Raw genomic sequence first — 13,444 nt, forward strand, 5'->3', positions numbered from 1 at the left:
TCAATAGCAAGATGTTTTTAAATGACTTATATTCAATTACGATGTATGTTTGGTCCGATGCACACATTATGTCTTTGCTAACAATTCAACAGTAGCGTGTTACAACCAGAGCAGGCTAACAGAAACTGGTACTGGTCCTGCACATACTCAGCATTTACACACACAACATAATTTTCTGCCCCATGGATTTTCTCCCAGTTTCAACACATAGCTGTTGGCACAAATAAGTGCAACTTTACATATATTGACAAGGATATAGCTATGTATCAAATGCTGCCTTGACTAGAGAACACGTTACAGATGAACTACCCTTTTCCAGAAGACTATGGCCCTCGTGTTCATGACTAATTTCCAGACGAGACAAAAAAGATTGATGATGACTAATACACTAGCATTCCCCAAAAGAGCCCAACCCCAAGCTGAATAATAAAAATTTACATCTTGAGACCCAATTAATTTGATTTGGGCATCATATAATAACATTTATTGGGATTGCGATAATCGGACATACTCAATACCCTAATCGAATAACCAACAACTCTTTTAAGCATAAAGATATAAAGGATTGCGACCAGCTCGAGTCATGCTGCTAGTGTTAGCAAGTCAACACCAAGCAACACAGTTCGATGTGACTATGGTCCTTATCCTCAATATGTGTTGGTTGCTCTATAAAGTTATGTCATACCTCTTTCAGATGCTCAACCCAAAACAAGTATCGGGTGTTCGGTTTTCCGCAAGACAGCAAACATGTACACCCGTTACGTTAAACTGATTATTATTGATTCTTAAAGTGTAGAAATTCACTTGAAGAGTTTCTTGTGCTCGTGGCTTGTCACCGTTCATAGGCTTCCGTCTTTTAAAGAAATCTTTGTTTATAGTGATTACGATAATTGTATGTATGCGTTGTGTGTGTATGTTTTGCATCACGCCTCCTTGCTCCAGTACGTTGTGCTCATTGTTATCTATCTGCGCCATATCTTGGACGTAGTTCCACGTTAAGTCGGGCCTGGCTACATGGCCATCAGGTTTCACGGTTATTCTTATTGTTCATCCCTGGTGATTCAAATGGTTCATGTTGCGATGTCATATATTAATCGCCTATAAAAGGCACTAATGAGTTGTTTCCAGTATGAGCAAGAAGATGTGGTGGAGTGGATACAAGCAACCGGTGTCATTGTCAATTCAGTTATTCAGTTATTCTTTATTCTCAAGACACCATCGGTGGTACAAGAGCATACAGTTATAACACTTATAAAGCAATACATAACATGATCACAATGGCGGTTAGTATTACATTTAGTTCTGATAGTGCGATGTTTAATTACAATACATCTGAAGAGGTGTTTATCATGGAAACATTCTAGTACACAACAGTTTTTTTTCTTTATGAAGGTAAGGACATTTATAATAATAAGATGCAATATATCTATATCTTCAAAGGTGTTGATAAGACAATGGGTCACAGAGAGGGTATACCGTTTATGTGGTACACCAATCTGACAGCCAGTATCTGCAGAAAGATACTGAGTAGATGTTCGAATCAAAGCAAAAGCTATCCCTCAAAAGAGGGTATGTTTTAAGGACATATTAGTATAAATCTTTTGAACTATTGTCAATGTCTCTATAGAAAGAGCCATTAAATAAGCCATTGGCATTCACAATTTGGCGCATTGTTTATAGCACATGTTAAGCCACAGTTTTCAAGGATTCTTTGAATGAATATCAACCAATTATTATGAATAGAATGAAAATCAGAGTGAGTGAGTGAGTGAGTTTGATTTTACGCCACTTTTAACAATATTCCAGCAATATCACGGCGGGGGACTCCAGAAATGGGCTTCACACATTGTACCCATGTCGGGAATCGAACCCGGGTCTTCGGCGTGACGAGCGAACGCTTTAACCACCAGGCTACCCGACCGCCCCTGAAAATCAGAGTTTAATGTTACATAGGGGTATATCAGTTTGCACAATTGGATATGTATGTAACACTGAATGCTTTCAACAATCACAATATCGGTAATTCAACAGACTCTTACCTGTAAAAAGTTATAGCAGTGAATATAGTCAAAAGGCACTGCAAAACTGCAACACGTTGTTATTGTGTCTTGGATCAAGTAAGCTATACCGACCACACTCGATTACGTTGTTGTTTGATATTTGTTAAATAAGCAGTTATTATAGTTGAGGTGACATGGGGTTTATCGTCGCGTTCAAGGTCACTGCAGTTATAGAGCGAGTCTGTGGCCGCTTGTTCTAGTCCGGACTAATGTCGGTTTTATAGTGCTAGCCTGCTGAGATACAATACCGCAGTGGATACCCCACTCAGACACAGTACAAGCCAAGCCGAACAGTCCTTGTGTTAGCCCCTTAATGTTGAACGCCAGGCGGTTATAAAAAATGCTACATATAAACGCCTTTTTGTATGACAAGTTATGTCAGACAACCCGTTAAGGATTGATTATAAAGTAGTTTGTAATCGGCATTGTGTTTCAGATGTTCTTTACTAAGACCAAAATATATCCGCAGTATCATTGAAAGGCCATCCATGTCTAGACGGACAGAGACATTCTGCAGCAATCAATGAATTTATCACAGTATCTATTGAACACATCTTCATAACCACCTTTCAATGATCGGCCAATTGACCAATGATGAATAACACATGTAATCGCCACAAGGCCATTAACAAGGTCGGAGATCTCTCACTGCTTTAACGTCAGATTCATTAAATGTGATTGATATAAAGCAAGCAGCCTGTTCAATATCAACCCCTTTGTTTCCTTAACCATCGAGGATTCGTGTTACTTTTGGTTTTACTGATACAACGACATTGTGATTTGTTATAGATAATCCTCATGCGTTTGGTTATTGTATGGTCTAACATAACCACTTGCATGTCTGTGTTTCGTTTATTTGCGATTACATTACGGCCTCGGAACAAGGCAGGCGGAAGGATTCTTCCAACTGCCAAAGGGTCGTCACTCTTACAAGTTTACGAAAACTGAAACAATTTGTAAGAGATGACCACAAATAATGAATCTGGGTAACAATAAATATAACCTACTCGACACAGGCAATTACGGATTTTTTTCCCTCTGGAAATTAACGTTAAATGTACTCGGGCTCGGGACTGTGAACGATATTTTCACTCGGGACATAACCAGTAATTCCTCGTAGCTGGTAAGTTACTCTCTAAATAAGTTATAATTATAGTTGAGCCTGGACATTAAAATATATTGGCAAACGAACGCCGGAAAAGCGCCCCTGCTCTATGCAACATGTATGGGATGGTTAAAATCTACTTTAAGTCCCTGGAAAGTGATCTGTTATTTCCAAAACAATCAATATCAATAGGTATATTTATAAAACAGAGGCTACGCTGTTATAGTACTGTCAGGGATCATAGGGGAACACGATCTGAGTAGATCAAATCACAGAAGATGGATAGACTTCGCTATCGACGTGGCAAAGCTACGAACCGTCATTTGTGTCATACACAGCGAAAACGTAATGAGACACTACAAATATGCCGTCGTGATGTGCTACGAGATGGTCGCGGAGACGGATTTTAGTGTTTGCTAATGGCACATCAACAAGTATCCATACAAGTGTCGTGAACAAAGTTATCAGCTATTTTTCATTTTATATTTTCTTTGTAAATTCCAAATATTCGACGAATAAGACAAATCTTTGATTTATTTCTAAATTGATATAACACATATAACAAAACTAAAACTATTTTATTGTTCCCTCTTTTGTATTTCCGGAAGCATGTCTTTGTGGGTTATTTATAGTTCTAAGTCGTGTTGCAATGAGTTCTAACCTTCATAATGACTGGGTATATGGATGTTAAACATCTACTTGGCCACGAGTATATTATCCTCCGTTAATACATTTCCTGTTTGTTTAGATTTATCTATTTAAATATTATAACCTAAAAGCCGTATGAGGTCCGTCTGTAGCTGAAATATACACTAGTCTGAACTAAACACCAGTATAATTAATATATCTTTAGTTGAACTATTATAATCGAAAAACATCTTTGCAATTTACATGCGAAGTACAAAACTTTTCAATTTTCAGTATTCAAAATGCGCTTATATGACACGAGGGCACAGCTGATACTAATGAAAGGTTCAGGTATCTGACAATACTTCAATGTCCAGACATCTGACACCACTGGAAGGTCCAGAAATCTGACACTACCTGAAGGTCCAGAAATCTGACGCTACGAAAAGGTCCAGACACATGATACTACAGGAAGGTCCAGACATCTGACACTTGAAGGTCCAGACATCTGACAATTGAAGGTCCAGGTATCTGGCACCTCAGGAAGGTACGGACATCTGACACTACTTTCAGGTCAAGACGCCTGACACAACAGGAAGCTTCAGACATCTGATACTACTTCAAGGTCCAGACATCTAAAACTACTGGAGGGTACAGACATCTGATACTTCTGAAAGGTCCAGACATCTAACACTACTGGAAGGTCCAGACATCTGACACTACTTCAAGGTCCAGACATCTAATACTACTTCAAGGTCCAGACATCTAATACTACTGGAGGGTCCAGACATCTGATACTACTTCAAGGTCCAGACATCTAATACTACTTCAAGGTCCAGACATCTGAAACTACTTCAAGGTCCAGATGTCTGACACTACTGAAAGGTCCAGACATCTAACACTACTGGAGGGTCCAGACATCTGATACTACTTCAAGGTCCAGACATCTAACACTACTGGAGGGTCCAGACATCTGATACTACTTCAAGGTCCAGACATCTAACACTACTGGAGGGTCCAGACATCTGATACTACTTCAAGGTCCAGACATCTAACACTACTGGAAGGTCCATACATCTGACACTACTTCAAGGTCCAGATGTCTGACGCTACTGAAAGGTCCAGACATCTGACACAACTGGAAGGTCCAGACATCTGAGGCTACTTTAAGGTCCTAACATATGATACTTGACGGTCTAGGTGTTTGGCACTACTGGAAGGTCTAGATATCTTGCACTACTAGATGATCCAGGCATCTGATACTACAGAGAGGTCCAGGCATCTGACATCACAGGAAGGTCCAGACACCTGACACTACTGGGAGATGCAGACATCTGGCACTATTGGAAGATCCAGACATCTTAAACTTGAAGGTCCAGCTATCTGACACTCAAGGAAAGGTCAGGTACACTACGCCACTGGAAGGACCAGACATCTGACACCATTTAAAGGTCCAGACATCTGGTACTTCTGGAACGACAGGAAAATCCAGACATCTGACTCTACAGGAAGGTCCAGACACCTGATACTACTGGAAAGTCCTCCAGACACCTGATACTACTGGAAGGTCCAGACATCTGATACTACTGGAAGGTCCAGGCATCTGACACTGCTGGAAGGTCCAGACACCTGATACTAATAGAAGGTCCAGACACCTGATACTACTGGAAGGCCAAGACATCTGATACTACAGGAAGGTCCAGACATCTGACTCTACAGGGAGGTCCAGACACCTGATACTACTGGAAGGTCCAGACACCTGATACTCCTGGAAGTTCCAGACATCTGATACTACTGGAAGGTCCAGACATCTGATACTACGGGAAGGTCCAGACATTTGACTCTACAGGAAGGTCCATACACCTGATACTACTGGAAGGTCCAGAAATCTGATACTACTGGAAGGTCCAGACATCTGACTCTACTGAAAGGTCCAGACATCTGACTCTACTGGAAGGTCCAGACACCTGATACTACTGGAAGGTCCAGACACCTGATACTCCTGGAAGGTCCAGACACCTGATACTACGGGAAGGTCCAGACATCTGATACTACTGGAAGGTCCAGACATCTGACACTACTGGAAGGTCCAGGCATCTGACACTACAGGAAGGTCCAGACACTTGATACCACTAGGTGGTCCAGACACCTGATACTACAGGAAGGTCCAGACATCTGACTCTACAGGAAGGTCCAGACACCTTTTACAACTAGAAGGTCCAGACATCTGACACTACTGGAAGGTCCAGGCATCTGACACTACAGGAAGGTCCAGACACTTGATACTACTAGGTGGTCCAGACACCTGATACTACGGGAAGGTCCAGGCATCTGTCACTACAGGAAGGTCCAGGCATCTGACACTACTGGAAGATCCAGACATCTGACACTACAGGAAGGTTCACTTATCTGACACTATTTGAATGTGTCTGACACTGCTTTAATGCTTATACGTCTGACACTGCTTTAATGTTCACACGTCCGACACTGCTTTAATGTGCACACGTCTGACACTGCTTTAATGTTCACACGTCTGATACTACTTTAATGCTCACACGTCTGACACTGCTTTAATGTGCACACGTCTGACACTGTTTTAATGTGCACACGTCTGACACTGCTTTAATGTTCACACGTCTGACACTGCTTAATGCTTATACGTCTGACACTGTTTTAATGTTCACACGTCTGACACTGCTTTAATGTTAACACGTCTGACACTGCTTTCATGTTCACACATCTGATACTACTTTAATGCTCACACGTCTGACACTGTTTTAATGTGCACACGTCTTACACTGCTTTAATGTTCACACGTCTGACACTGCTTTAATGCTCATACGTCTGACACTGCTTTAATGTTCACACGTCTGACACTGCTTTAATGTTCACACGTCTGACACTGCTTTAATGTGCACACGTCTTACACTGCTTTAATGTTCACACGTCTGACACTGCTTTAATGTTCACACGTCTAACACTGCTTTAATGTGCACACGTCTGACACTGCTTTAATGTCCACACGTCTGACACTGCTTTAATGTTCACACCTCTGACACTGCTTTAATGTGCACACGTCTGACACTGTTTAAATGTTCACACGTCTGATACTGCTTTAATGTGCACACGTCTGACACTGCTTTAATGTGCATACGTCTGAAACTGCTTTAATGTGCACACGTCTGACACTGTTTAAATGTTCACGAGTCTGATACTGCTTTAATGTTCACACGTCTGATACTACTTTAATGTTCACACATCTGACACTGCTCTAATGTGCACACGTCTGGCACTACTTTAATGTTCACATGTCTGACACTGCTTTAATGATCACACGTCTGATACTACTGGAAGGTTCACACGTCTGACATGCTGGAAGTGAAACTGATACACATTGAATAAAACAATGACGTAGACATTGACGTAGGCAGCGAAAAGGGGTTGATAACACATGATGTCGTCTCATCATGTATGAGCAATGGATTTCAACATGGCAATATACGTCATGCACCGACCACCACGATCAAATAGCTACGACGTGTTTCGTCAACTACATACAGTTCAATATGGGCGTTGCGAGTTTGTCCTATTTCTTTGCCGAACTCGAACCTTGTATTGTGTTTCAACATAATCGACTATATACAGGTAGATTTTTAGTCAGTTCAGAATATAACGAACAATTTCTATATAATTAAAGGTAACGTGACCCATATTCTTTTATAGGTTCCATTTGAGTACAATGTTGAATGTGTTTTTAGCAACGCATACAATGTATATGTTTCTGTTTCTGGGTGTAAATAGGAAGCTAAGCTCCACACAATTAAGGTAATATTTGTGACATGTAATTTCATTATAAACACGTTACAAAAAGCAGAATTATTTACTTCTCCCAGCAGGACATTATTTCTTATGCGAGTAGTTTTTATCAAAAGTACAAAAGGGCATAGCATTTAAAAATATATTCGATGATGATGTTGTGATCCACAGTTGTAGGGATTGTTACTGCTTTCACGGGAATTCACATTACATCCCTTACGAAGGTGGCTATACAAGGGCTGGGCAAAAGGTTCTAAGCCTGACAAGCAAAACCAACAATTGTGAAAGTGTTTCTAATTTTATTTTTCAACATAATCTCCCTGCTTTTCAATACGCTTCTCATATCGATAGTGATGCTTTCTAATTCCAGTCAGGAAGAAGTTTTCTGAAGTCACCCTGACAAACCCATTCACGGCAGCTTTGAGGTCATCCTTGTCATCATAGCGCTTACCACGAAGGTAATCTTTCATTTTAGGAAACAATCGGAAATCACTTGGTACAAGGTATGACGATTATGGAGGGTGAGGAAGCTATTCAAATCCACTTTGTCGCACAACAGCCATTGCAAGTCGAGAGTTGTGAGAAGAGGTATTGTCATGAAATAGCAGAACTCCAGCAGTCAGCATTCCTCACCGCTTTTCTTTTATGGAATCTCTCAGGCGATGAAGCAAATCAGCATAGTAGGCACCGGTAATCGTCTTTTGACTTTCTTTAAAAAGCAACAAGGATCACACCCTTTGCATCACAGCGGTCATAACTTTCTCCACTGATCTTGAAGACTTGAATTTCTTTGGTACCGGAGAAGTGGAATGGTGCCATTCCATGATAGAAGTTTTGACTCGGGATCATAGTGGTAGACCCATATTTCACCCGTTACTGATCTCTTTTTAAATTTGTTAAAATCCTCCTCAATTAGCTCTAAAATGTCTCTGGCAATGTCAGTTATTTTTTACTTAAGATCAGAATTTAGAAAGTTTGGCACCCAACGAGCAGTTATCTTATATATCTGTAAATGTTGATGAATAATAGTTTTAATGGACCATGGCTTAGACCTGAGTCTTCCTCAAGTTTAACCATGGTAATACGTCTATGTGACAGTATAATTTTTTTCTTCCTCCTTGATTGAGAGAGGGACCGGGGGTCATCATCAAGGCAGGTTCTCCCAGCCTGAAACTCAGCTGCACAACGTTTAACAGTGGAATAGCTAGGGCTCCTATCCCCATACACTTGTGACATGCGGTCATGGATTTCTTGGGGAGTACTTTTCTCTAAAGTTAACAACTTCCTTTTTCTGTGTCCATTTGGACCCCTATCACAATCAACTGACTGTCACTACTCTGGCCTCAACAGACCAAATACACTTGCAATGAACAACTAAAACAATTAACTACATTGACTAGTTCACTTTGTTATGGCCCTCGTACTCTGCATGTCCTTAACTCACTTACGACTGATAGGGGTACATGCTTTTAAAAGAAACATCACTCATTATGTGAATTAATAAGAACGGTACATATACATGTACATGACATTAGCTGATATGGGTTTGTAATGCATTATTAGCACATTACGACATTCACAAACACGCTTCAACCATGAACATGAAAAGTAAACACAGAAATGAAATGTATTGCTCTTTTCATGGAATAGCCTGATCACGGCGATTAGGGGATTAACTGTCGATATATTGCAATTACCCATTGCCCGATCATACCGCGATCTGATTTCAATTCAGTAAGCAATGATAATTCTGATAATATTTTGCGTTACGATTATGTGTGTTAAAAGACAAAGGTAGCCATCGGAAAGACGCTTATAACGTAATGTCCGTCATTATTTGACTCCTAACAACTGACTTAGCCGAATCTACTTGATAGCATTCTACATGATGGGAATATCACTTTATTGGTACAACAATTGCGATATTATCGCAATATATATGTGACTGCTTAAAAAATAGTAACATTTAAGAGCGTCGTAGGTCCGTTAAGAACACCTGTAATCTTGTTGCCATGATGAAGCGACGATCTCCTAAACACGACCTGGCACTGTAATAAATCTATTGACAGCAAGATGTAATTGGCGAAGTCTTGGATTCAATCAACTAATGCAGCCATGATATAATCTGTTCGAAACTTTATCATATTTCAAGGGCTACATCGACACGATCGCGAATGTTGTCGGTGAAGACGTCATAATCAAAGGCCGATAGCCAAAGAAAATGAATAAATATTAATATATCCCTCCAAATTTAATTATATGAGACACCGGGTACGACGGCAAACGTTTACTTAGTTTTCATTCAATATATAACGGTAAAATCAAATCAAATCAGAAAAAAACCTCCTTAAACCATTAACGTTAACAAAGTCATATGAACAATCTTATATGTATAATTACAACTCAAATCAAGGAATGTTCAGATATCTTTTGCAAAGGGTATTTTAGACAAAGTAGGTTATTTAGCTGCATACTTTACACATATTATGAATATTGAAAGCAGTACCACATCCACAAAGGTACTTGAAAGGCCTGAAATCAATATATTTGCTATGTAATGATTACGGAATATTCGTCGCTGTCCCAAATGATTATAAGCTATATTTTGTGTAGGTTGTAATTTCATACAACAATATCCTAGATTGACTACGTGTATGGTCGCCCAGGATAGGGGTAGCGTTCTATACATAAAATAAACACGTGAATGACACCAATCACACCATCAGTTGTATTACAGGCGACAGGTCACTGCTTCTGTACACGCATCGGCGCCGCTCATATAACTGGTATCAAATAAATCGTTTGGCTTGGCTAACTGTGCAGAAAACCCATTACCACAAACAACAGCCAAATCCAAAACGCGCTTGGTGGAGTTTACTGAGATAAAAGGCCGGTGTTCTGTTAATGATAGCTCCCCGAGGTGTAGGAGCACGTGTGCGTTAGTTATTCTGCGAACAAAACTAGCCTGCTATGCGGCTCAAACACATTGCCACAAAGTCCATAGTTCGTCTCAAAAACGTTTGTCACGCCGCATCACATTAATTGCCTCTTCTTGTGAAGGTTCAAAGGCCACTGAACATGTAAGACTTGGGTTTCAAATATACGCCGTTCCCCGACAACGTGCTGTGTATCTACACATACAGTCAGGGTGAACTAGTATAGTCCTGTTTGTAATTATTCTACAACTTTTTCAACAACTCAATCCATGTGAAAATTGAGGTTTATCTTCACGATTACTTTTAAAAATTATCGACGTGTATGTTCAAAATGCACAAAAGCCAAATGTAACATAAGTATTTTAGTTTACAGTCTTAATTTATAACATTTCATCTTTTCCGCGGAGACACGGGTGGTCCATGAGTTTAAGACGCCATAATTCGCATTGTAGAATCTCGTCCCTTATGTGTGTCAGGATCCTGTCACCGTGATTTCTGATCACAGATTCGCCCCGACTATGATTCATGTTTTGTTAACACCAAACCCATTCTGGGATTTCCTTAGCGTGATATAACTGAAAAACTGTTCAAATTGAAAGATGTTCACATATAAATTGTCTTTTACTCAAAGTAAGATATTTGGTTCTAAGTGCATGTACATCTTCGTGAATACGGAATTATTGTTCGTTAAATTCCTTTGCCAAATTTGGGAAACGGGTAGACTATAGATATTAGATATGACAAAGAAGTATATTCTTCATTACGTTACTTTATTTGGACTGCAGTTAACTACCCACAGAGGCTTTTAATGCTTTTGGTACACTATTCAAATTCGGACAGCGTGCTTTTTGCCGATTGTTGTAATTGTATAAAACTAAACCTTTCCCGTACTCATTACGAATCACTATCAAACAGTGATGAAACTATTTAGGTGTGCATATTCGTTCGTGAAGATTTCAAAAGAGATTGGTAAAGAAGTGTTATATTTGTATTCAATTTAGCAAAAGACTAAATGACACGTATCGCCAAAATTGGCATCAGCAGGTTACATCTTCAAACTGTCTTTCTAATTCTGCTTGTATCAAATTTTAACTATGACCTGAACAATACTCAGTACTATAAACTTATAGTATTAAAAAGAAAATTGTGTAAATTCGGAGTTTCCGTGCACAATTTTCGAGTAAATATAGTTAGTTGGCAATAGCCGCATATGGCCTGAAATACTGAATATTTTTCCTGTATCTGTATCTGTACAGCAGGTGAGTGGATCCCGATGGTAGCACCCGTCACAAGCACATGCAAATACAAGTCAAGTGTTCATTTGAACAGACACGGGAACAGCTTTACTAAGCCCTTGAATTTTGTGACCTTGGTCAAACAACTTTTGAGCAAGCGTCGTGTGACGCCTTTTGAAATCTTGTAGAAAGAGTATGCTCGATTGTAACGCAAACGTTGTGAAATGTAGGCACCAATTTGACGATATACAGTATGTGAACTGTACAGTTCCAGACATCGTTAATCAAATGGGATATGTTTGAGTACATTAAACAATTACTCTTGTCATTGGTGCTTTGTTTACAATGCACTGTTTTGTTTTATCGATTGCACATGAAAATGTGTCAATTTCCCGATATGAAAGATGTATAAATGACTTCCTGGAAACTGTAAAATAACTACCGACGCTGTCAGCAGCTGCGTGCCAGGTGACTCCTGTCTTTGGTGTTACCTAAGATTTACTCTGCCAATCACGAATAGATGCTGGAAAAAGTTTAAAGATTTTATTCAGTAGTAGCACAGCCATCTCCGGTGACAACTTTAAGTAGGTAGGTGCATTATTGAGAGCATTGTAGTTTTGCATTAATCAACCGTATCAACGGTAACAGCATATTATCTCAATATATCTGTCAAATAAAATCACATCCCACACCCACACAAAACAAACAAAACAACAACAACAACAACAACAACAACAACAAAAACACCAAAAAGAACAACAACAAAAGGACAACAAAACAAAACAAAACCAAAAAAAACCCGCTGTCTTTTGTCGTCCTTCTCTGTCATGCTGAACGTGACCCCTAAGCGTGTTAACCACAGAAACATCAACATGAAACCTCAGAATAGGACATTCAGGCAAAAAGTAGGCATCTTCATTGGTACCAATGGTGCTTCCATCCTTGCTGAGCTGTCTCTGTATTCATAGGAATCGGAATTCACAACGGATTCGCAGTCAAAACACATAAATTGGCCAAGATGTTTAGCTTAGGATTCAGGGATATCGACGAACTGAAATCGTTCAATAATTGTCAAACAGGTAATTCCCTTCCACTGCACAGATCAATTAACTAGAAACGAAAAAGACTTGTAAGATCGCCTCATCTGTTTCATAGGTAGACTTATGCATGAAGCACATAAGAGAATATAAGAGGTATGATTTCAACTTTGCAAGAGCCAACGTTCCCTTATGTCCAGGAATATGCCAAGAGCTCCAGCCTCACAACTCTTGAGGTTCATCCCTGCAAGCTTTTTTCTCCGAAAATTTGAAAGAGCGCCATATGGCTGTTGCTCAAGCGTCGGTTGATAAGGTTAACAGCATGTTCAAGGCCTATGTAAGGATCAAAACGGTTTTATGAGAGACATATCAAAACTAGACCCACCAGTGACCAAATGATGTCCAATGCGATGCCATATTTTGACTTGTACCATGTTCGCGCGTTTTATTTTAGGTGAACCATTGATTTGCCTTTGTATGTGTTTGTGACGGGTGCGGTTAAGCTGGACACGCTCACCGTTTCGCGAACACCCGATATCCACACTATTTCATACAAATTCAAACACATGCCTATGATACAGTAGGAGTCGTACAATCAACTGTTAGGGTTTTGTCGCTTTTATTAAAA

The sequence above is a fragment of the Haliotis rufescens genome, unplaced genomic scaffold (genome assembly GCF_023055435.1).
Source record: "Haliotis rufescens isolate VD_foot unplaced genomic scaffold, xgHalRufe1.0.p SCAF_6, whole genome shotgun sequence".
NCBI lineage: Eukaryota > Metazoa > Mollusca > Gastropoda > Lepetellida > Haliotidae > Haliotis > Haliotis rufescens.